Genomic DNA, 22,471 nt, shown 5'->3' on the forward strand with positions numbered 1-22,471 from the left:
GGTGAAACTGTAGCAAAGAGGTTCTAAAACATTTTTATATCCTCATAAATATGTCTGGATTTGAATCTAAGAACAAATGTTACCAAAAACAATTTCTGTTTTGAGATGGAGTACAAAATCAAAACAAAAGAGAAAATGAAAAGAGTAGAGTCCAGTTGAGATACAAGAAAAACTTCTATTATTATAGCTCAAAAATCTGAGTGTGAGTGCAACTTCATCTAAATTGAATTGTTTAATAAGCTATTATCTGAAGAAATTGGGACAATAATATCTACCTTAGATAATTGAGAACTGTTAAAGGGATGTCTACTCCATGTTACAGTTCTCAGCACAATGACTAACAATATAGTTATTCAGAAATATTCATAAAGCTAAATAACATTATTTGATATTGATATAGGTCAAATTGCCTTATGTAAACACCCTCCACTACACACAAAGCATTTAAAAATCTTCCCATCTGTGTATTAAAAAAGTTATCAGTATTTACTGTTGTTCCTTGTCAGTTTGTGTGTGTGTGTGTGTGTGTGTGTGTGTGTGTGTGTGTGTGTGTGCATACCGGTGATCGAACACAGGACCTTGGGGTTGCAAGGCAGGCGGCGGTACTACTGAGCTAAATCCCTGGCCCTGCCAATTACTTTTTAAGCAATTAAAAAATTAACTGCATTATGGCACAGATGTTCATAAGGAAGTGTCACAGCAATAGCTGTTATTCTAAGGATTTTGGACTTATAAGAACTTAAGAAATAAAATAAGGACAAGGTGATGTTGAAGTGTTGATTGTCATTGTCCTTGTATTCACGCGAGTTTGTGACTGATGGTGAACTAGAGAACGACAGTCCAAATTTTGGGAACATAGAGCAGTGGCAGGTAGGTTTTAACAAAGAGCGTGTTCAGGTGTGTAAATACAAAAGAGGGTGGGTTCATACAAGAGTTCATTCAAAGTTTGGTCTCGAGTTAATTGTATACACTATCAAATAAAATGTTTATCAAATCAGAAGGCATGCATAAGAAGCATATTGTTCTCTCATGAAACTGACATATACAATAACCTTTCTTCTGGATGGAGGTGTAGCTCAGTGTTTTGTAAAGTGCTTGCCTAGTATGTGTGAGTTCCCTGGTTTGATCCCCAGCATTGCATAAACAGACAAGTCAACAAACAGGCATGGAGAGAATCCCTCTTGGTTTGCACAAATCTTATTCAGGTGGTTTTGTTATTTATGCTTATTAATTATTACATAAACCACTTAAAACACACACAGTGTATTCCACATGATCCATATTTTATCCATGCATTTTATCCATCTATTTATCATTTTCAGTTGCTTAAGATCTGTTTAGTCACAGATCCATGGGAAATTTGATAAAAGGTTTTAAAACCTCTAAGCATAAAAATGCTAAACAAAAATTTGTATATCATTTGTAAGAATTTGAAATGGGAGTTCTAGTATTTTACTATAAAATGTGAATAATAAAACCTCAAAGTAAATAATCATGAATCCATAATTTTTAAAACCCAAGGCCTCTAATTATTATATTTCCTCAACCATGGTGTATTCTTGGATAAATCCATATGCATCACCACATTCCTGTTTGGTATTTCATGATAATGGATCAAGATTCAAGATGGTATTCCTTCCACCCCTTCCATCAGATCTCTGGTGCCCGCCATACCTGTACATTGTTAGAGGTATGCTCTATTAACCTGGCTCCTTAATACTTTCCTCCCTTAGTTCAATTCAATTAATATTGATTAAAATATCTTATAATGTTAACTAGCTCTGGAGGGTGGACAAAGGTAAAACAGAGGAGGCAAAATGAAAGAATATAAATACAAATACAGTAAGGACAATTGCTTCAAAATGATTAACTTTGGCTGCAAAGTCAACAGCCTTGATAAAAACCATTTGACACTCTGTATTAAGTGGAAGATACATACATTTTTGAAAATAATGATTTTAGTAGTTTAAAACAAAGCATGTAGACATTCTGTCTTTTCTATAATAAATATACATCAGATAATTACCAGTAGAAATAAAAAAGAATTCAAAGGTTTAATTGAAATAGAAAAGTGGTAGAATATTTAGAAACAAGGAATTTTATGAGAAAAATTACAATTATCTCTAAAAAGACATTGCACTTGAAAATACTCATTGACTTTTCCCTAATAAGTAATTATTTTACTTTTCAATCTTTCAAGCACATTAAATTATTTATTTATAAATGTACACAAAGTAGTTTTATTAATTTATATAAATTTAAATTGTAAATTATCATTGAATAAAGAAAATGTTTTTCATGAGGTTATTTTTGTGAGAAATTGAGGATTTGGGAGTTATTTAAAATACCAAAGTGATCAATTTACTGCAGACTTGATCAGGGTTATTTCTTCAAAGAGACATATTTTGAATAGCTGACACTGTTGAATAAGCTAAAGGGATAAATGTCTGATTTCAAGCAACATGAATAATGCTTGAAAGTACATAATCATATTCTTCCTCATAATCTGTCAGCTTGATGTTATCCTACCCCAGAGGATAAGAAGAGCTTATAAATCTACAGGGTTACATGACAAGAGAACACTCATCCCAGGGACTCCAGAACGAACTCTCCTTGCCATGGCTCCTGCACAGTGACAAGTGGCAGCACAAGCCATGTGGACAGACAGGTGGAAGTCTCTCCTATTGCCATGCAGAATTACCAAACTTATAAAACAGAATATATATACCCCACTATTGTAACTAGAATATATTCATCCCATCATTGTAAGAAGAACATATATATATATATATATATATATATATATATATATATATATATATCCCCGCCACTGTAACTAGACTATATGTATTTTGCCACTCTAACTAGAATATATACATCCCACCATTGTTACTAGAAACCAAATTTTCTACCAGTTTAAAGCCAACACAGATAAGCAAGTCAGTCCCAAGTGGGCTTTTGTGAATAGAGCCTCCTTAATGTTTATTGTGGACCAGATTTAATGCTCTGTTCTTAATAATTCAAATGTACACAAATGCAGAAGATAATTGCTCTCTAGTTATATTTACAATAAAATAACTAAAGTCACAATATCACATCATTACAGATTTATCCCGACTTGTAAAGAACAATAATTATAAATTTAATAGGGTAATTTTGAAGAATAAATGAATTAATAAACACCAATCACTTCCTGGAGGTCATAAATAAATATTGCTGACTACAATATTAGACAGTATATTACATGTGGCAAACATAAAGTTAATAATTTACTTGGTTAAATTTACTCAGTTAATAAATTTGTTTGATTTCATTTCATAGTATGAGAATATTTATTAAACTAAAGAAGTTCAGAGAGATTAAAAAAAACTATTGTGTAAGCACAGCACATGAATTATCTCTTATCCTAATATCAACTGTTTGAAATAGACATCAATACTTACAATGATAGGAAGATAAAATAGAAGAATAAATATTAAATGATAAAATAAACATTCATTACTCGACTACCAAAAATTATAAAAATGACCAATAATCCATAAAATATTGATTTCAGGTAAACTGAATATAAAGCTCTATACATTGGGGGCTTATGATCAATTCATTTATAGAGTTATATTTTGTTAACTTTTATATTTACCAAAATTTCCATGATTTTAATAATTACAGAACAAATGTTAACTATTTTGTAAATTCTAATACATTTTATAGCTAGTTAAATAAAAAGTGAGCCTATACATACGTATATTCAAATCTATTCCAAAGACAACACAGATATTAATTTAAAATAGAAATGCCTTCCTGATAAATCCAATTCTGAAGAAAATATTAATGAAAAGTTTACAGGTAGGACTTATAAAGGTACAGTACACATTTTTTTCTAAAATATAGGTCTATCCTTAAATTACAAAACTGCTAGCTCTCAACCAGAATTTAAAAAGAGTGTAAATTGAGATAAATACTACAGGCATGACTAATGTTGAAACAAATGTTTCCTTTCTCAATTATTAATCCCAATTCTATCTTCACTCATGAAATGGTCTAGATATTAAAATGTTATATTACAGTTCAAAAATGACTTAGAGAAGCCAAAGATTAGGTGAGATTTAATATAAAGTCAACATAAATCCCTGGCTAGCATCACTATGATAAGATAATTAGTGTAAACTCTAGTTTCTTAGATTTCTTTTTCAGGGTTTTTTTATGTTTTAATAATAATGGAACGTGACAAATGTATTCAGATTAAATTCAATAGGTAAACATTATCATATTCTTTTCCTTTGTATTGATTAGAACTCTGGGTAAATTTGAAACACGCCATTGAAACTTGGGCTAACATTAAACTGTGAGGAATCTTTATCTCAGAAAAATATATTTTGTGATGTTCTATCATCTCTACGATAATCCTCTCTGAAGTTGTGCTATAGAACTTAGCTCCAACATGAAGAACAAATGATCCAATTTAAACATAATTCTGTTCACAGTCACAGCCCAAATGATAAGTCATAAAATCTAAATATGATAAATAAATCAATAATAAATTAAGAATTATTATTTTAATTTTTATTGTTAAGCATTTTAAATTTGCATGCTAGGCATAAAAGTGGATGTAAAATTTTTCATGCACACACACTCAAACCTTTGTGGTTTCCTCTAATAATACAGTTTACCCATGATGATAGGGGAGGATTTGCTTTCTTGTCATGAAGTGGTTAACTGATGATAATTAACTTTGCATGCTACTCGACATTTTTTAAAACATGGTTTGTATTTTCTTTTTGTATTTGCTCCCATGTGTGCCACACTTAAAAAACAATATGATTGCCACTGATACATTCTGAACCTGTATGGTAGAAAATTCAGCCTTGCTTAAACTTTTCTAATGCCATAAATGATATAGACTCCTGAGAAGGACTGAGGTTGCACATAAGAGGCAAATGAGCAGGAGGTTCCTAGTCTTCAGCTGTGTGATAACTGTATCTGCTCACTGAATGCAGTGCACTTTGGTTTCATTTTTACTGTTGCTCTCATTTTATATACTACCAAAGAACAGATTCATGTTTAAAGTAGATCTCTAAAAATGATAAGAGTATAATAAGAAGCCGTAGAATTTGAGTCTAAAGACATCTAATGTTTTGAAATATGACCATGTTGATATTTCCATTTATGCAAGTGATGAAAAATAAACATATGTCTAAATGTCAGTCAATATATAGCATATGCGTGATGAACTATGTTCTATACTGAGTAAGCTGAAATAATTATTTTCCTAATTATTTCACCTTTGATGAGAAATTTAACTTCTCAAACCACTTATTATGAAAATTACTTTTATATCAGACATTTTAATCATTCATTAAAATGATAGGAGATATATCTTACCCATTGTGAGCCATTAACTTTTTCAAAACCCATACCTACTATAAGTATCAGTCAAAGATAAATATTTTGTTGTAATAAGCCTTATATATCAATCTAATTTACAAAAGTAAATGATTATTTTTGCCAAAATAGTCATGCTCTTGATTTAAGCTTTTAAAGAAAGCTTCCAATGAAACTTTTACAAAGTCTCTTAACAAAATTTAATAAAGTGTCAATCCACCTTTCTGGGTCTCTGATATTTGAAAAGTATGTTTATGAGAAAAAGATCGGTAACTTACTAGAGAAAATGATGAGCTAGATAATTTTTAAAGTGAGATTTTAAAACACAGAAGAAAATTTACCCCATTAACCTCTAAATAGCTCAGCATAGCTATAGACAATCTAAAGAAACAGGAAGATAACAAATTTGACATCATTATATAATTTTTTAATATAACAGGTTTATAAAATTTACCTTTATATTTACTCTATCAATATTTGGTGATATGTTTTCTTCTTATATGTTGCTGTGCTTGAATCCTGTAGAGATGAAAAAAGGAAAATAATATGTGAAGACTTTCAAAACTTATATACCACACACACATACACATGTTATGTAGAATATCATGTATAAATAAGATACCAAATATATTTTGAAATGAGTTACCAATTAAATAAATCTTATCTGTTATGTTATAAGTTATAAAAAGTTAAAATTGGTTAATTAATACATTTTTGAAGGGGTAAAATTTTGAAATGTTTTAACATCCAAAAATTTTTAAAGTATGGACTATTACACACACACACAAAAAAAATCCATATAATTCATTTATCCTAATAGTTACATGTTAAGATTTCATAATTAGGTTTGGTTCTTTGAACCATTGTTACTTCAACTGTTTAAGGTAGAATCAATTAATCTCTTGGTCAAATCTGGAATTCTACCTGTAGTGTCATAATTGATAAAAGCACTTAAAATTGTGTCTAGCACATGGTCAATATTAAAATATAAATTACTAGTAGTGCTTTTCAATAACATTAAAATGTTTATTATCATGGTTACTAATATGTTTAGTATGTTTTATTATTTAAATAGTTCAGGTACTTTGAACCCATTAGGATATTAAGGATTGGAATTTAAATACAAGAAACAGTATGTGGCAAATGTTACTTTTACTGAGGATATAGCAGTGAATGAACAAAACATTATAGTGCCCTGATTCATGATATTTAAGGGCTGGAAAATGACATTGGTGCAGGAGAAAAACTATGCATCCAAATAAATATACATTTAAACATGTAAATACCTATGAATGGATGAAGAAATATGGACAACCATCCAAGTAGAAATGTGAAGAAAGAAGACTTTGACAACTAGGCAAAGCAAATGGGGCTACAAAAAAAAAAAATTGGAGAAGGTTTATGAGTCTGGAAGCGCTAACGCAAGAGCTTAAAGTTCAAGACAGACCTTTAAATTTGGAAAATGTAAAACTAGAATGTGAGAGAGGAAATCTGGAAAATGTGATATGATGTTCTGAAAAGACTGTAAGCAGAAAGAAATATATACCAATTTGATGATCTCTCTCTTTTCTTCTCTCTCCCTCTCTCTCTCTCATCCATCCACCTATACATCCATCCATCCATCCATCCATTCATCATCAGTTATATAGAGAGAAGAATAAAATATCTCAGATTTCATTACACCACACACCACTGAGATGTTTCAGGGACCCTAGGCTTCTCAGGCCATTTACACTGTCCTCTTCCAATAATGTGTCTCCTAAAATCAGAGGCAAATGCAACCTGATGGGACTGCTTTACAAGTTTAATTTCTGCATCTTCAGATTGTGCAGTGTTTTGGTTCTCATTAGGAGACAGGATCACCAGTAAAGGGTTTATAGACCATGCACAGCCAAATATGTACGTGTGGTTTGGGGTGGAGAATGATGTTTTCAATTAAGAATGTTAAAAATCAAATTTGAATATTCTACTAAATGGAATCTCATATATGAGCACAACGGGGCTTATCTATATATGGCATATATCTTCTGCTAAGGTTAACTAACAGAAGCTCTTTGGAAATAAGACAGAGATCATGTTCATTTCTGCTCTATTGCTAGCCTGAAATAAGCAACGTCATCCTTCATGCACGCATCCTAATGTACAGCGGTGACAGCAGTTGTGATACAGTCTCCCAATAAAACTATTAAAAAATCTAAGAGAGAATTAACTTATGATGCATTTTATTACATTGAAAAGGATTCTCTTTCAGTAGATGTCACCAATCAACAGCTCCATTTCTTCTGTTATATATACTTATTTAAATGTAATAGAAAAACTCAATCAAACACTTTCTGGGAAGGATTTGTAACATTCTATTTACTAAGAAACACACATTTCACTTTGACTTTAAATCACACTATCTTGTCTCTACTCCACCAATTTCTGGGTTCCCAATGTAAAGTGCAATGATTATTTTACAGGAAATCTCATTTCCACTTCTGAGTATTTGGTATAATAAAAAAGTACACTTTTAACTAGAAAAGGAATGTTATGAAATATATATGTGGTTATGTAAAATGTATTCTCACTATATAGGTCACTCTTTCAAAACTATTCATGTTACAATGAATTCCACTTCATTTCAATTCATTCTACACTTTATGTTCTTATTATATATTCACAGAACCTAAAGTCTCTGCATTGTCCAGAAGTAATAAGAACATGGGAGTATAATAAAACAATATTAGGATGCTTTGTTATAACTTTCAATTCTGTTTTTAACCAAGCAGGTCACATCAAAGTAATAGTGCACATTTTTATGTTTATGGAATTAGAACCTTACAAGTAAATATGCCAATCAGAAAAATGTATTTTAATATTCTATTTGAGGTAATCTCTTGTTTCAAGGCCATATACTCCTCTTAGGAAAATTTATACAAAATAACTATTTCTCATCAGCCATTCACTCATTTAATATGTCAACCAGCCTTACTAAGACATTTCGGTTTCAGTCAGCATGTAATAACTAAATTTAAATAGAAGGAAGGGGAAATGCACCATGTGAAAAGTTGTAAGTATTTGTAATATTAAAACCGCATATATTCTTGGATATTTTAATGCTCTGTTAACTTCTAAATTAATACATTACATTGAATCAGCATAAAAATTACTAAGTAATTTATGAACAAATTAACTATAGCATTTATGGGTATAATAGCTTTTAATTATTTTCAAATACAATGCCCAAACTCTATGATATGAATTTTTGCAACTATCATTATTATTATTACCATGATTATATGCCTAATATCACAATTATTAGAAAACAAAAATAAAAAGTCCAAAGATAATATAGTACTAAAAGGATAGAAAAGAGGAGGCTGTTGGCTCAGTTCACATAACAGGTCACAGAGTAAGCTGGTCATAGTCGTCACAGTGAACTGCAGGTGTTTTGACCTTGAGGAGGTCAATCCCAAGGCTAAACTTGATGTGGGTGAGTAAAAGTCTGAGCAGAGAACTCAGTACTATTGTACTTGAACCTCGGAGCCATGGAAACTTGAGACCATTTGTTACAAAGCATAGAGATTTTGATTCTTGGAATTAGGATACTGTTGCAACATATATCTGGGGGAAAAAAGTTCTAGTAACTTAGGAGTTGGAAAGTCGGGAGACCATGGAAGAAGAAAAATGCCTGTAAGAGTAATGCTGAATACTTTGAAGCAGATTGTCTCTCAGGCTCACAGACAGAGAACTGTGTCCCAGGGACTCTACTTAATGATTTACATCCCCGCTTCTTATCTGTACCTAGACTTAATTTAGAGTTTAGACTTTCGGTGGAGGAGATTTTGATGAGATTTTTGAACTCTGAGCTGATATTGCTTCTGAAAGGTAGAAGGCAACAAATATAAATTGCCTCTCACAAGAAGTTAAGTAGTTCTGGATCAGATAGTGGTAGGTTTTACCCCTTTTGCTATGTAAGTCCTCTGTAATCACTTTCCCTGGAAAATGGGCACAAGATGACAATATGATGGGATACTCTGTGTTACGTCATTTTGCATAAGACTCCATTATAGCAGATTGATGCTCCTTGTGGATTTGCAGAAGACACTGCTGTTATGCACCACTTACTGCCTGGGATATGGTCTAAGAAATACATTTTTAGGCACTTTTGTGCAACGAATATCATAGAGCCCACTTGCAAAAAATCCAGCTGTTATAATCTATTTCTCAATGCATATATATATATATATATATATATATATATATATATATAAAATGGCTGTTGCATCAGGGGCCATAATGAAGAAAACAACAACACAGGACTAAATCAATAGCAATCACAAAACAAATAATATGATCATGAAGTGCAGTAAACATGAGATATATGATAATACTATAATGGCGTACTTGTTACAGTTAACTTAGTTTATAATACTGCAAGTACACTCTAAAAATACAGAAAATATAGCATATTAAATGGTTAAGGTAGAAACTCAGTCATGTACTATCATTATGCACTGTACTAAACATACTTGTGTGTATTATCCTTCTGTATTACTAGCAGGGCAGTAAGTTTGTTTATAGTAGCATCATTAGAAATATTTTTGGTAGTGCAATGCACCTTTTATGGTGCTATGATGGCCCCAATGTCACTAGGTGTTATAAGTTTTTCTGCTCCATTTTAAGCATATGGGATCACCATAATATAGGTGGTTCTTCCTTTACCAAAATGTCACTATGTCATTCATGACTATATTTTGGTTAGGATCTGAGAGTTATTTCTAGAAACTAAAAGATAAAAGTAGCTAGCATCCAACAAAAAGATAAAGACTTTAGTCTTAATACTGCAAAGAACTATCTGTCAAGTTGAAATAGAGAAATCTCCTCGCCTTTAAACTCTGAGAACAAAAACAAATGCTGTTTTAACCCAGGAAGTTTGTGGCAATTTGTTACATACCAATTGATAACTACTGTATTCATTGTCAAAGTGATATAAAAGCCAGTGATCCCTAATTACTCCACTACTGAATGGACATAATTAATGTGGCATTTCATTATACTCCAAAAATTTCCATCTATTGATATTTCTTTGAAAATTACCAATTACCAATAGAAAATTACCAATTACCAATAGACCTTTTTATTTTTATTATATTCTTATCTGTGTATTTCATATTAGAAAATAGGAAAAAGTTCCCACAGACACAATTAAGGCATTTGAAACACATGGAATATTTTCAACTTACAAAATGAGATCATTATTACTTAAATGTTTTTGCAGTCTAAATACATTAACTATAAACAATCATTAATCATTTACTGTAGCACTTGAAATGTAACTGACCCTAAGTACTATAACAATAAGAGTTGTAGAAGTAAAATATGGTCATTTCACTTCCTTCTTCCAGCATAACTATGATAAAACAGAACCTTTTGACTGCCTCACATTGGACAGCTATCAGGGATACAACTCCACTACATGATATAATTAGGAGTGCAACGAATAAGTAATCCTTTGCTCCTTGATACAAGGTGCTGTTCGTTCATTAGTGTAAGGGTCATTTGTAAGCCAATTTTGTTATTACCCTGAAACGACATTGTTGTTAAATTGTGATAAAGGGGAAACCCTACATTAGGAAGAATTTTAATGGTCATTATCTTCATTAGCTAATGAGATGTGGTAATTATGTTCTTAAATGACAATGATTTAGTATCTCTGCCATAAAAGGCCCACGGAGCAATAATTAGGCCAGTCCCCTTTAATGTGTTTCCATATCATGGCAAGAAATATAATAACTGAGAGCCCAAATATGGTAATTATGTTTTGTATAAAGTTATTCATTAAAATATCTCCCTAAGTTACATAGTTATGTCAGATTTTGTGTTGTTTATCCATGAAAATCTACGCATGACATCTAAGGTACTGAGAAATGACTCTTGCAGAAAATGACCTTAAGGCAGGAATCTGAAATGTGGTACATAGACCCATGGAGACCCCTGAGGCCTTGCCAGGAAATGAGTGGGTTTAAACAATTTTCATAAAAATGAAAAAATACATTCTTTCTTCAATAGTAGACAGAGGTGCTAGTGACCAAACACAATGATGGGTAAAAAAATATTGATGATTTAGATTTATCCATTTCACAATGTGTACACATATCAAAAACATCATATTGAACAACATAAACATGCACATTTTTAATTTTTCAAAGATAAGAATTAATGCATTAAATAATGTGGATGTCCAAGTCTAAATAATGGAAGTGGTGGTAAAATTGTTTCAAGATTTGTATCAAATCCCTTATATTTGTAGAAAAAAAAGCAAATATAAAAAGATTCATGTCTGAGTGTGTCATATATATATATATACACACATATATATATGAAATCATGCCTTTGTACACATATAATTTTCATATTCTAACATTTCAATAGTGCTAAGAAGCATGGTAGTCAAATCATATGTGTGGTTGTTTGAGCCACGATGTGAACCAAAGTAGCTATTTTTCCATGAAACACCATTTTATCTGATATAGTGTCAGGAAATCGGTGCTTAGTTAGAAATAGATATTTGGTAGAAATTTTTCTTGACTGTGAACCTGCCACTTCAAAGAAAACAATCATATTTGTGCAAAGTATTACAATTTAATATTTTAAGAAAAATGAATATGTTGATAAATTGTTACTCCCCCGTAAATTTGACAGATTTTTAGTGCTTAAAGCCTTTTCTAATAGGAAACTACAATATTCACGGTGGAATTTTTATAAAAATGTGTTGACATTTGGAAGATATGTATATCTTAGTGAACAGATGCCTTTCAAATGATCAGTATATTGGATTACAAAAAAATGCATGAGTAAAATATTTTCTCTAATTGTAAGGCAACAATTTTTTTAAAGAATAGAATATGAAAGATTCAAAAATGTCCTTTCAGATTATACTTTGCAAACAAACTTTAGAAAAAATTATCAATTTTTGAGTTTTGATGTAGGATAACACACAAATAAGTATCCTCATAATGAATGGAAAAATATTTTTAACTGCCTTTTTCAAAATTACATGAATGAGGTCAGATTTTTTTAATATACTTCAAATAAGCAGAATATAACAAGAATGAAGAAGGTATTTTAAAAACACAGATGTGAAAATTTGATTATATTCATTAAACCAGAAGCCAGATATACAAGAAATTATAGAATAAAACCAAATTTATTCTTAGTTATTAGTCTCAGAGAATGTTTCTAAAAGTATTTCTGTGTGCCAGGCATGGTTGTACACACCTAAAATGCCAGAATTTGAGCAGCTGAGACAGAAGGTTGTAAGCCTGACACTAGCATGAACTACATAGCAAGACCCTCTCTCAACAAAAGCAAAACACATAAAAAGAAACAAAATTTACGCTAATATATTATGCTTTTTAATTTTGAACCAATGTATATTTTTAAATTACTTATTTCTAATAGAGTCAAAATTAACTCATACAAATCATGCAAATGGAAGATACTTGGGCTTTTTTTTTTTTTTTTCTGGTACTGGGAAATCAAACTCAGGGCCTTGCACTTCCCAGGCAGCTGCTTATCTGCTGAGCTGCATCCCTGGCCTGATATTTGGGTTCTCAATGCATTTTAAGATTCTAATGTGGTCCAAGGACAAAAATTGAGAGATTCTTTCCTTCATACTAACTGAAAATAAAAAAAATATGATCAATCATCAAAAAAAAAGAGAGTAACAAACTATACTTATAGATATGGTTGTAATCTACATAAATATTAAATTGAGCACAATTCTGAAAATTGAGTCATTAAAAATACATTGAACATTTAGAATCATTGAATAATAAAATGTATTGGTCTTTTTATTGGAAGTTGGTATCTTGTAGGTACTGAGAATGAGATTCTGATTTGATATGTCCTTTTAATATTGACCATAAAAATCCTCATAGATAGGATATCTTAAATTAAATTTTAAACATTATTTTAGATGATAAATTTAAAAATCAATGCTTTGAAATTAACACTTAATATAATGACAAAAAAATGTGGAATAAAATGGAAAAGAGGAAAATATTAATTATATTATAAACAATACTTTACCAAAGTAAGTTTAATAGAAAATTAATTAACTAATTTTTGAGATAGGAACATACAGATATTTGCATCAAATATTTTCAGTAATTTTTATCATTAAAATACTTATTAATAGGTGAAATGCAACTAAATATAAAAATGTTATAAAATGTATTTTTTTCAAGCAGCATATTTCTTCTTTGATGTTTCAAGGTAAAATTACAAATTGATTTATTTCTTAGAATTTTAACACAGTGATTACAATAATTGCTCTATTCACACATGCAGAATAAAAATAGGAGTACTTATAAAGTAAGTAGATTCTTTTTCTAGAAAAATGACAACAGATTTCCACAAAAATAAGTCAAATTTAAAGGCACCATGTATTAACAAGTATAATATTGTGGTGATCAAGTCTCGAATACAAAACTGTGTCTTCTTATGAATTGTAGTTCAATAAAAACATCTGAGGAACAAAAGATATCGTCACCATGACAGAAACACACACACACGCACACACACACACACACACACACACACACACACATACACACACGTACAATGTGGAACCAAAAGGCTACAGTTTCAGAAAAAGTTGTAATTGGGAATGTAACAATTACTTCTCCTCCTAAAACATTGTTCAAAAAATACAAAATATTTGCTTTACAATTTATGACAAGAAATGTGTTCAATTTAAAATATAAAAGATTGCACTTTTAGAATTCAACATTGAAAGTTATATTTAAAAATTATAATAATATTGGTGGAAATAAATTTTAATAGGAAGGAAGGAATTATATTGGATTTAAAAATTACAGTTGACAATTATTAATAGAGTCACCTAAAATTGAAAAGGGAAAAAAGGTAAAAATAGAGCAAATATTAACCAAAGACAAGTTACTGTGTTGCTATACAAATATTATAAATATTTAATTTAAGACATGAAAATGAAAGTATTCCTTGAGATTTAAAGAACAGATTTTTGCCTTTTTTCATTTCCGAAAACAGGAAGATTAAGTATTGTAAGACCTCATTTTCCTCCAAAGTTTATTAAAAGCTTCAGTAAATTTTAAAATTATTTTTATGAAATTCTAAAAGCCAATTTTGAATTGTAGATAGGTCCTCAAAGATTTAAATATGCTTAAAACAAAACTGATTCACAATACTATGTCTCGGTGAATTTTTCCCACACAAAGAAAGTAGCAATAACACAATAACCTTGATTTGAGAATAGCATTGATATTAGGAAAGATTTCAAGTTGGCCAAATTAAACAGAAGCCAAGAAAAATCTTAAACAAATATGCATGCCTGATGTATGTTGGGGAGATGTCATCAAAACATGGTAAACTTCAGTAAACATTACTTAGGTAATGATTTAATGATTTAGTGGAAGTAAATAGAAGATATTCCTGTATTACACAACAAAAATAGTTTCAGAATTCTTAGTAAATTATTTCATCTAAACGTAATTTTTAGAAAACATATTAAGAGAATATGTTTAGGTATTTGTTATAAGTGCCTACTACAAATGTCCCAAAATGTGAAAAATTTATAAATTTTAATACAATTTTAAAATTTTGTTTACAAAAGTCATTATGAATGCACTGTCCATTAGAGATGAAATTTCAACATATATAACTTACAATGCATGTTTAGGCACTAAATAGAAGATTAAAATAAAACAAAAGAGTACATGTAGCAGACTTCTGTAAATGTTAAAAGGAAAGAAAATAAAAACTTGATTTTAGAAGTGGCAAAAATATTTAAAAGCACTTTATAGTAAAGGGAATAGCTGTTTCTTAAAAATATGATAACTGTTAATTCTTGTGGCTAGGTAGTTTAATTTGGCATCCAATACAAACAAACAAACAAAAAAACAGTAATATGATCAATCCTAATGAAAAAATAAACAATTGTCCAATTGCATACTCTATTCTAGCATTTACTTCTGAGAGACTTTCACATAAATACACCAATAGAGAAAACAAAAAAGAATGGTAGACTACTCAATTGTTCATTCCATGTATTTGCAGAGTTATATAGTATAATACTGAAGACAAGTAAAAATGAATGAATTGTAGCTCGATTCATCAATTTTTACTATCAGGAGTAAACAATAAATGAAATGTACTATCTCAATTAATTTATGAACCTTTCAAAAACAAAAAAAGAAGTTCCAAATATGTTTGTAAAGAAAAAGAAATTATTCATACAAAATTCACTATACTAATAACTCAATATATTATATAAATAAAGCCATACAGGACCCTAAAGAAAGTAAAAGTGGCAATAAACAAAACATCATTTGTAGATGGAAAAAACAAAGAGGAATTAATTACCTGAACGGGTTTATGTGTATTCTAAATGAATAATGCATAATATGGAAACACAGGCAGTTCTCATGCATAGTTAAAACATGCCGTGGAAAAGGCAAGGCCTCAAAGCCGTGATGGTCCATTGTCATCTCCAAAATTATTCTTAGCATACAACATTGCATTCATTATTTTTAAATTGGAAAATCACTATTACCCACAGCTTTTTGGGTTTCTATAATCTATAAAAGTAAAGTTCCATTGGATGCTAAACCAAAATAATGGCTTAAAATCACATGACTCAAAAGGTGGCATGGGTATACTAAACTGGTTCATCATGTTCTCCGTGAAACTTTCCTCAGTTCTTCCACTCTATTAGAATTCCAAAATAGTTTAGTCAAGCAGACTTCTTTTTCAGTGGAAAGGCAAGATAATAGAGGTAATGAATTTCAAATAGTACAAACTCTAGGGCATTATGCAAAGGAATAAACTCGTGATAGTCACAGAAGTCTTTTTTCAGTCCAGTTTTCTATTCTGTGTAATTCTAATGTAAGAACATGGGAATGCACTGAGTATATTCCACTAGATTTCTCCCCTTATGTTACATTTTAGTAATAATAACATTTTTTTCACTGGTCACTTAGTGAAAACTATACTGACATAAACAGAAAAAGTATAAAAGAAAATGAGCTATATATTTGTTTTACTGCTCTTAGTTGCACCACAAAAGAAATACATGATTTTCACAATAAAAGTTACTTATCTAAAAATTAATCCTAAATTAAAATGATTTAAGAATTACATATATTTAAGAAATGTATTCCTGATGTTACCATTGACTTCTTTTCTTCTTCTTCTTCTCCTTCTTCTTCTTCTTCTTCTTCTTCTTCTTATTATTATTATTATTATTATCATCATCAATATTATTTGAGGCAGGATCTCCCATTGTAGTTCAGCCTGTCCCTGAACTCACTATGTAGCTTAGGCTGGCCTTGAACTCACTGCAATGCTCCTGCCTCAGCCTCCTGAGTGCTGGAATTACAGGCATGCGCCACCAAGCTTGACTCTATTCTTCTGTTACTTTGCAAATATATGAAATGGATTTGAAATTTAATTCCTGTATTACTGTATATATTATGAAATTTTTTCTCAATATTTTTCATGTTTGTTTTGAGATAAAACACTACCCATCTGGTTGTCCATATGGTGGAGAAGGGAACTTTATTTTTTATCAGGTATGTGTTTATTCCTTGTTTACTATACAAGAGGAAAATGTCATAGTTGTTTTCATTTTCTTTATCTATGTATAAATATATAATGTATATAGAATAAATTATATATCAATACTATTCATAAATATTGTTATTAAAATACTTTATTAATCAGAATGCCTATTTTAAACCATCTAAGACAGTGCAAAGATGCTAAAATGCAGTCAGTTAAAATGATGCTTTATAATGCTATCATTATTATTTTAATCTAATAGAACATGTAAAATTTACCTGCATTATTGAAGACAGTGCTAACTAAAGATATGACAATCCTCCGATTAAATGGAGTAACTAAATGGAAGAGTGAATATTGCTAAGGAAAACACTAATTCATTTGCACTATTTACAAATTTTCACTTTGATGAAATCATTAATTACAAAAAGACTAAAATTTTCTCAAAGGATCAACGTTTTAAATATTAGTGTTACATATCCACCTCAGCATATAATTACAAGTTGTGATTTACAGACTTTAAGGAGAAAAGCAGACACACTAAATGTGAAAGTATTAGTAGTATACATAACAATGTAATATCAAATTTGTCACCACCTTTCATCAAACTAGTTCTAGAGGAATAATGTTTATCTTCATTAATCATGTAAAAGTGGAAATTGAAAGCATTTCTACTGTAATTGGCTAACACATACCAAAATGAGATGTGAGATAACATTTTTAAAAAATAATATCTTGTTTGGCATCTGAAGTTTTTGTATAATCCAACTCATCAGTTAATAAATAAGAATTCGTGTTTTAAAACCTGCATCGAATGAAATAAGTCTAATACTTTTAAATTTCAAAATATTTGTTAAAATTGCTTTAGACTGAATGAATTCATGTTTCTTTGATGTCCTAGGGCATATTGGTATGCGTAGCAGGGCTGTAAGCTGAGATGTTCATCGGGCTGAGTCTAACCGTTTCACAGACTGACAAAGCTATTGGGATGTCTCATTTTCCTGAGAACAATTTTCTGACAATAAGAAGAAAGATTGAAAGAGAAGAAGGATGACTTCAGGATGTATTTTGAAGTTTTAAAAGTGATGAGTATGTCCTGAAGATAACATCTCAATAAACTATGTTCAATGTAGGTGTTAGCACAGTTAAACTGATGCCATATACAAAAAATAAATTATTGCAGTGGAAAACATAGATTAAAATATATTTAAGCCTTATTTAGTGGTAAAATACACAAGATTAAATAAATTAATACAAGAGAGTGGGAGCTAGATGTCTACCACTGAGTTTATGCTACCATCTCCCACTTTTAAAGATAATCTCATCAGTAAAGACTGACAGAGCTAAATGTGAATTATGCTTGGGAGTTGGTAGGAAAGCGTATGATGTTAATTTTTGAACAGGCTGAATTTTATAAGGGTCATGTGCATAGACAGGGCCAGTCAACTGGATGTTCAAATGTGCAATCCAGCCTTAAATTCGGATAAAGATTTGGGTATCTTTATCATACAGATACTAAATAAGACACTCTTCATGATTAAGCTAGTTTGACGCAAATGTACTGAATTTCTAAACTAAGACATTTTCATTTCAGTAGGACAAATCAACTTGCAATAAGAATTATATATTACCTATGAGTATGCTTGCCCAAAATGTGAAACATGAAACTGGTAATGAACAACCACTCAAATATCCAGGAAGTGAGATATTATACAATGTGGTGATCCAGACTCTTCAAAAATAAAATCAGTGTAAAAATATATAAATAAATAAAAGTGTCAAAAGCTTTGGAGCAATGTCTTTATTAAAAGGAATAAGAGGACCGGAGATTTAGCTCAGTGGTTCCACCTCCTGCTTTGCAAGCGCAAGGTCTCAAATTCAATCCCCGGTACCCCCCCCCCAAAAAGGAATAAGATATAAGTCTCCAATTTCTATGTGAATTTTGATTGTATCTTAAATCAATAGCTCACTAAAACTTCTGAGGACAATATAAAAATTAGGATATGAATTAGATACTTTGTTTATTGAGTTGTTAATTTTCTTAGGTTAAATACTGATATTTTTGATATATAGAGTTAGGGATCAACTTCATCTCCTCAAATTCCTAGGTGGAGGCACTAACTTCTGGCTGCATTTGGACATGTGCCCTTTACTTTTGATATTTCAGGTTAAATGAGAGAATAGGTTGTCTATAGTCCAACAAGTCTTGTGCCCTTATGAGAAGAAGAGATGCCAGGGACGGAAATGCTTAAAAGCCCCATGAAGACACAGCCAGAATGTTGCTGTCTGCAAGCCAGGAAGAGAGGTGATAGGAAACAAACTTAATAATGACATCTTGATATAGAGCTCCAGCCAAGAGAAAGGGAAGAGATTTTCTGTTGTATAAGATCGACAGCCTGTAGAATTATTTTGTTATAGAAAACATAGCATATCAGAGAATTTTCACACTGAAGTATTTACAGAAGTTATTCATTGTATCTGCCAGTGATAGAGACAGAGACAGAGACAGAGGAAAAGAGAGAAATTGTGAATATATTTCATGGATTTATAGATATTTACTGCACTGCTTTTTTCTAAGTAAAAAGTAGAAAAAAGATGAGTACTTCTTTTGTCCTTCTAAAGGACTATTGGATGAAGAATGGAATCATGAGGAGTGCTGAGAATTTAGTGATAGATGGAAGAAAGCAAGTTAGCAATGGGCAATGACAGCACCCTTAGAGGAAGCAGTCAACCTAAAGTAGGTGCCCCTTCAACCAAATTTAAATTAGAATAGTCACCAAGAGAGTCAGTAAGTTAAGGACAGAGAAATGCTTTTCCATAATAAGATCAGCTTCAGAGATTGGTTAAGTCAAAACTTGTAATGATTTGGATCTAAAAAAGCAGAGAAATTAAGAAAATGAAAATATTACTGAATCTGATTCACTTTTTTGTTTGTTTTGGTTTGTTTTAAGTAATTTGACATTATTGGAAGATAATACTTTAACATAGTACCTTCTGGGGTAGAAATTTTTCTTTCTTTGTTTCCGTTGCAGAGAAAAACATTTTGCGTGCTTCAAGTAAAGGATCAGTGTAGAACAATAGAGGAAATTATAAAAGAAAAAGTCATAAGAAAAAAGAAGAGAAAGAGTTGTAAGGATAGCATGATCCTATGGGTTGGCATGGCATCAAATGGAATTACAGCAATAATTTTCAGTCTGTCGTAATATTTTCTTTATATTGAAGATAAAACTGAAAAGCCAGTAGGTAATAGCAAATACCAAAGTCTTCTTTATTGCATAATTCTACAACCTTATATTCTGCAGCCTATTTAAAACATTAACCTTGGTATTGAAAGAAAATTATGAAGGGAAAACAATAATTTTCAAGGTGTAAAACTTGCAGTGTTTTCCAGGAAATCATGAACGGCTACTGTAACATTCTGCCAAAAAGTAAACAATTTGTCCAGACTATCTGATATCAGTATAATAACTAAATATTACTGAAAATGACATAATGTGAAAGCACATTGACAAATTCTAAGAATAAAGGGGTAGATTGATTTAACTATTTGTATGCATTTTATAGCCTATAGTGATAATTATTTGGAATAAGATTTTGCAAAAGTATATTTTTAAAGAAAATATTGTCTTTTTTTGTTAGATCTTCAGTTATTATGTTCTCATCAGTGTCTTAACTGCAAAATATCAAGATGTGAGACATTATCACCCAATGCTTTATTTCAGATATTCAAGAAACAGAAATATTAGCTCCGATCATAGATAATATCATGAAGATCAAATAAATAAAATATGATTTTCTTCCTTCAAGGTCTTTGCTATTGTGGGTTAATTATTATGATTTTAAAAGTTGTTCTGATGTTCAAAAGTTCAAAGAGTTAGTGTAGTCTGGGATGAAGAGTATGTATAACTCTAAGTGTCAGGCAAACAACATCGGAAAATAAATTTGATTTAAGAAGAACTATGAAGTGGCTCAAAAAATAGCGAATTGTACACCATTTTACTGACTGGACATATCAGTTACTACTGTATTCACTTGATAGATGCAATGAGGTAATGGCAAACCTATGTTGCTCAGCTCACTCATATTTTAAGTTTAACATGACATTTACATATTTATGTGAAATTTCTCAATTATTAATTCTTGATTAAAATTAAACTTATAAATCATGTTATAAGCAAAATAACATATTTTATATTTGCTATAAATTTACTATATTTGCTGGCTCACTCATTTGAAATATCATTTAGCTGTCTTTGATGCTGTCAGTAAACAGATGATCATGATGTAAACCAAAGATGGATTATTATGCTTTGCATCTAAATCCTCCCCCACAAAGCATCATGTGGTGATAGGTGAAGAGCTTCAAAATTGGCTAGATTAGGGTGTGTGAATGCAGATTAAGTGCATGATACTGGGACTAAGAATGTGGAAAATGGAAGCCACATCCTGAATATAGATAAACCAATCTATAGGTCTGTAGCTTGGGATGGAATATAAAGGGAAAGAAAAAAGTTAGGCTTGCTGGTGCTGCTTGCTGCCTTCTGCCTACCATGCCATGAACTCTTTCTGTTCTGTGATGCCCCTTTGTTATTCCACGCTGTCTTGAGGGTAGATAATGATGAACTGAAAATTTTACAAATTATGAGCTGAAATAAATCTTTCCTTCTTTGACTTGTGGGTGTTGGTATTTTTTCCAAGCAAGAAGAAAAGTAACTAAGACATAGATTAAATAAAGATTTGAAAGTGTTCAGTTGTCATGCTTAAAGTCCTATTACTACAGTAACTGCAAATGGAACCTTATTTGTAGATAGGGTATTTCAGAGGTATAGAAGTTAGGATGAGGTAACTAAGGTAGGCTCTAATCCAGTATCATGATGTCTTTAAAAGAAGAGATGGGAGATGCAGGCATTGACTCAGAGTTAACACTATACATAAGGGAGGAAGAGGTTTTCAGTGAAGTACCTAGCAAGCTGAGTTCTGACAAGGAGTGTCCACAATGTTAGCAATATGAGAAGTTAAAAGGAAGACATGAAACCGATTCTTCCCTAGATCATTTAGAAATCTTCCCTAGAGCATTCCCTCACTGATGTTTTGAATTTGATCTTATTGTATTGAGAAAAAGAAAAAACTAACCAAACAATTAAATTGTCAGTAATCTGGTAAATATACAAATATTGATGTATTCCTACTATCTAACACTACTAATCAAAAACTTAGCATTGATAACTCTTAAAATGATTAGGTCACATTAAAGAGCATTTATATTTTCAAATATAAAAATTTGAAAATCAGTAGAGTACATAGTGGAGAAAAAAAAACTTGACCAGTGTCTGCATGCATCAGAATGGAAGACTCCCTAAGGGACATTTATGCATTTTCTGAGATTGCAGACAATCAGCATACCTTGATTTCACTAATGGTTGTAATTATGTTGAAATTATTAAGTCATAAAAGTTAAATATGTGCAGTTTATAATACATCACATTGAATATACTTTCATAAA

At 30.8% G+C, this 22,471-nt stretch overlaps 1 protein-coding gene across 8 annotated transcripts in view; it reads right to left on the reverse strand.

Annotated features, from left to right (window-relative positions):
• The window catches only part of Cdh18 (cadherin 18), a 924,665-nt gene that overhangs the window by 628,314 nt on the left and 273,880 nt on the right, over positions 1–22,471 (reverse strand). For all 8 annotated transcript variants that reach the window (XM_087189262.1, XM_087189255.1, XM_087189253.1 and 5 more), the window contains one exon: positions 5,837–5,901. The gene's annotated coding sequence lies outside the window, so the exon portion shown is untranslated. The remainder of the gene's footprint in view (positions 1–5,836; positions 5,902–22,471) is intronic.

Source organism: Heterocephalus glaber, unplaced genomic scaffold, assembly GCF_053883595.1.
Source record: "Heterocephalus glaber isolate CG9 unplaced genomic scaffold, H.glaber_assembly_v1.0 deba00001538, whole genome shotgun sequence".
Lineage (NCBI taxonomy): Eukaryota > Metazoa > Chordata > Mammalia > Rodentia > Bathyergidae > Heterocephalus > Heterocephalus glaber.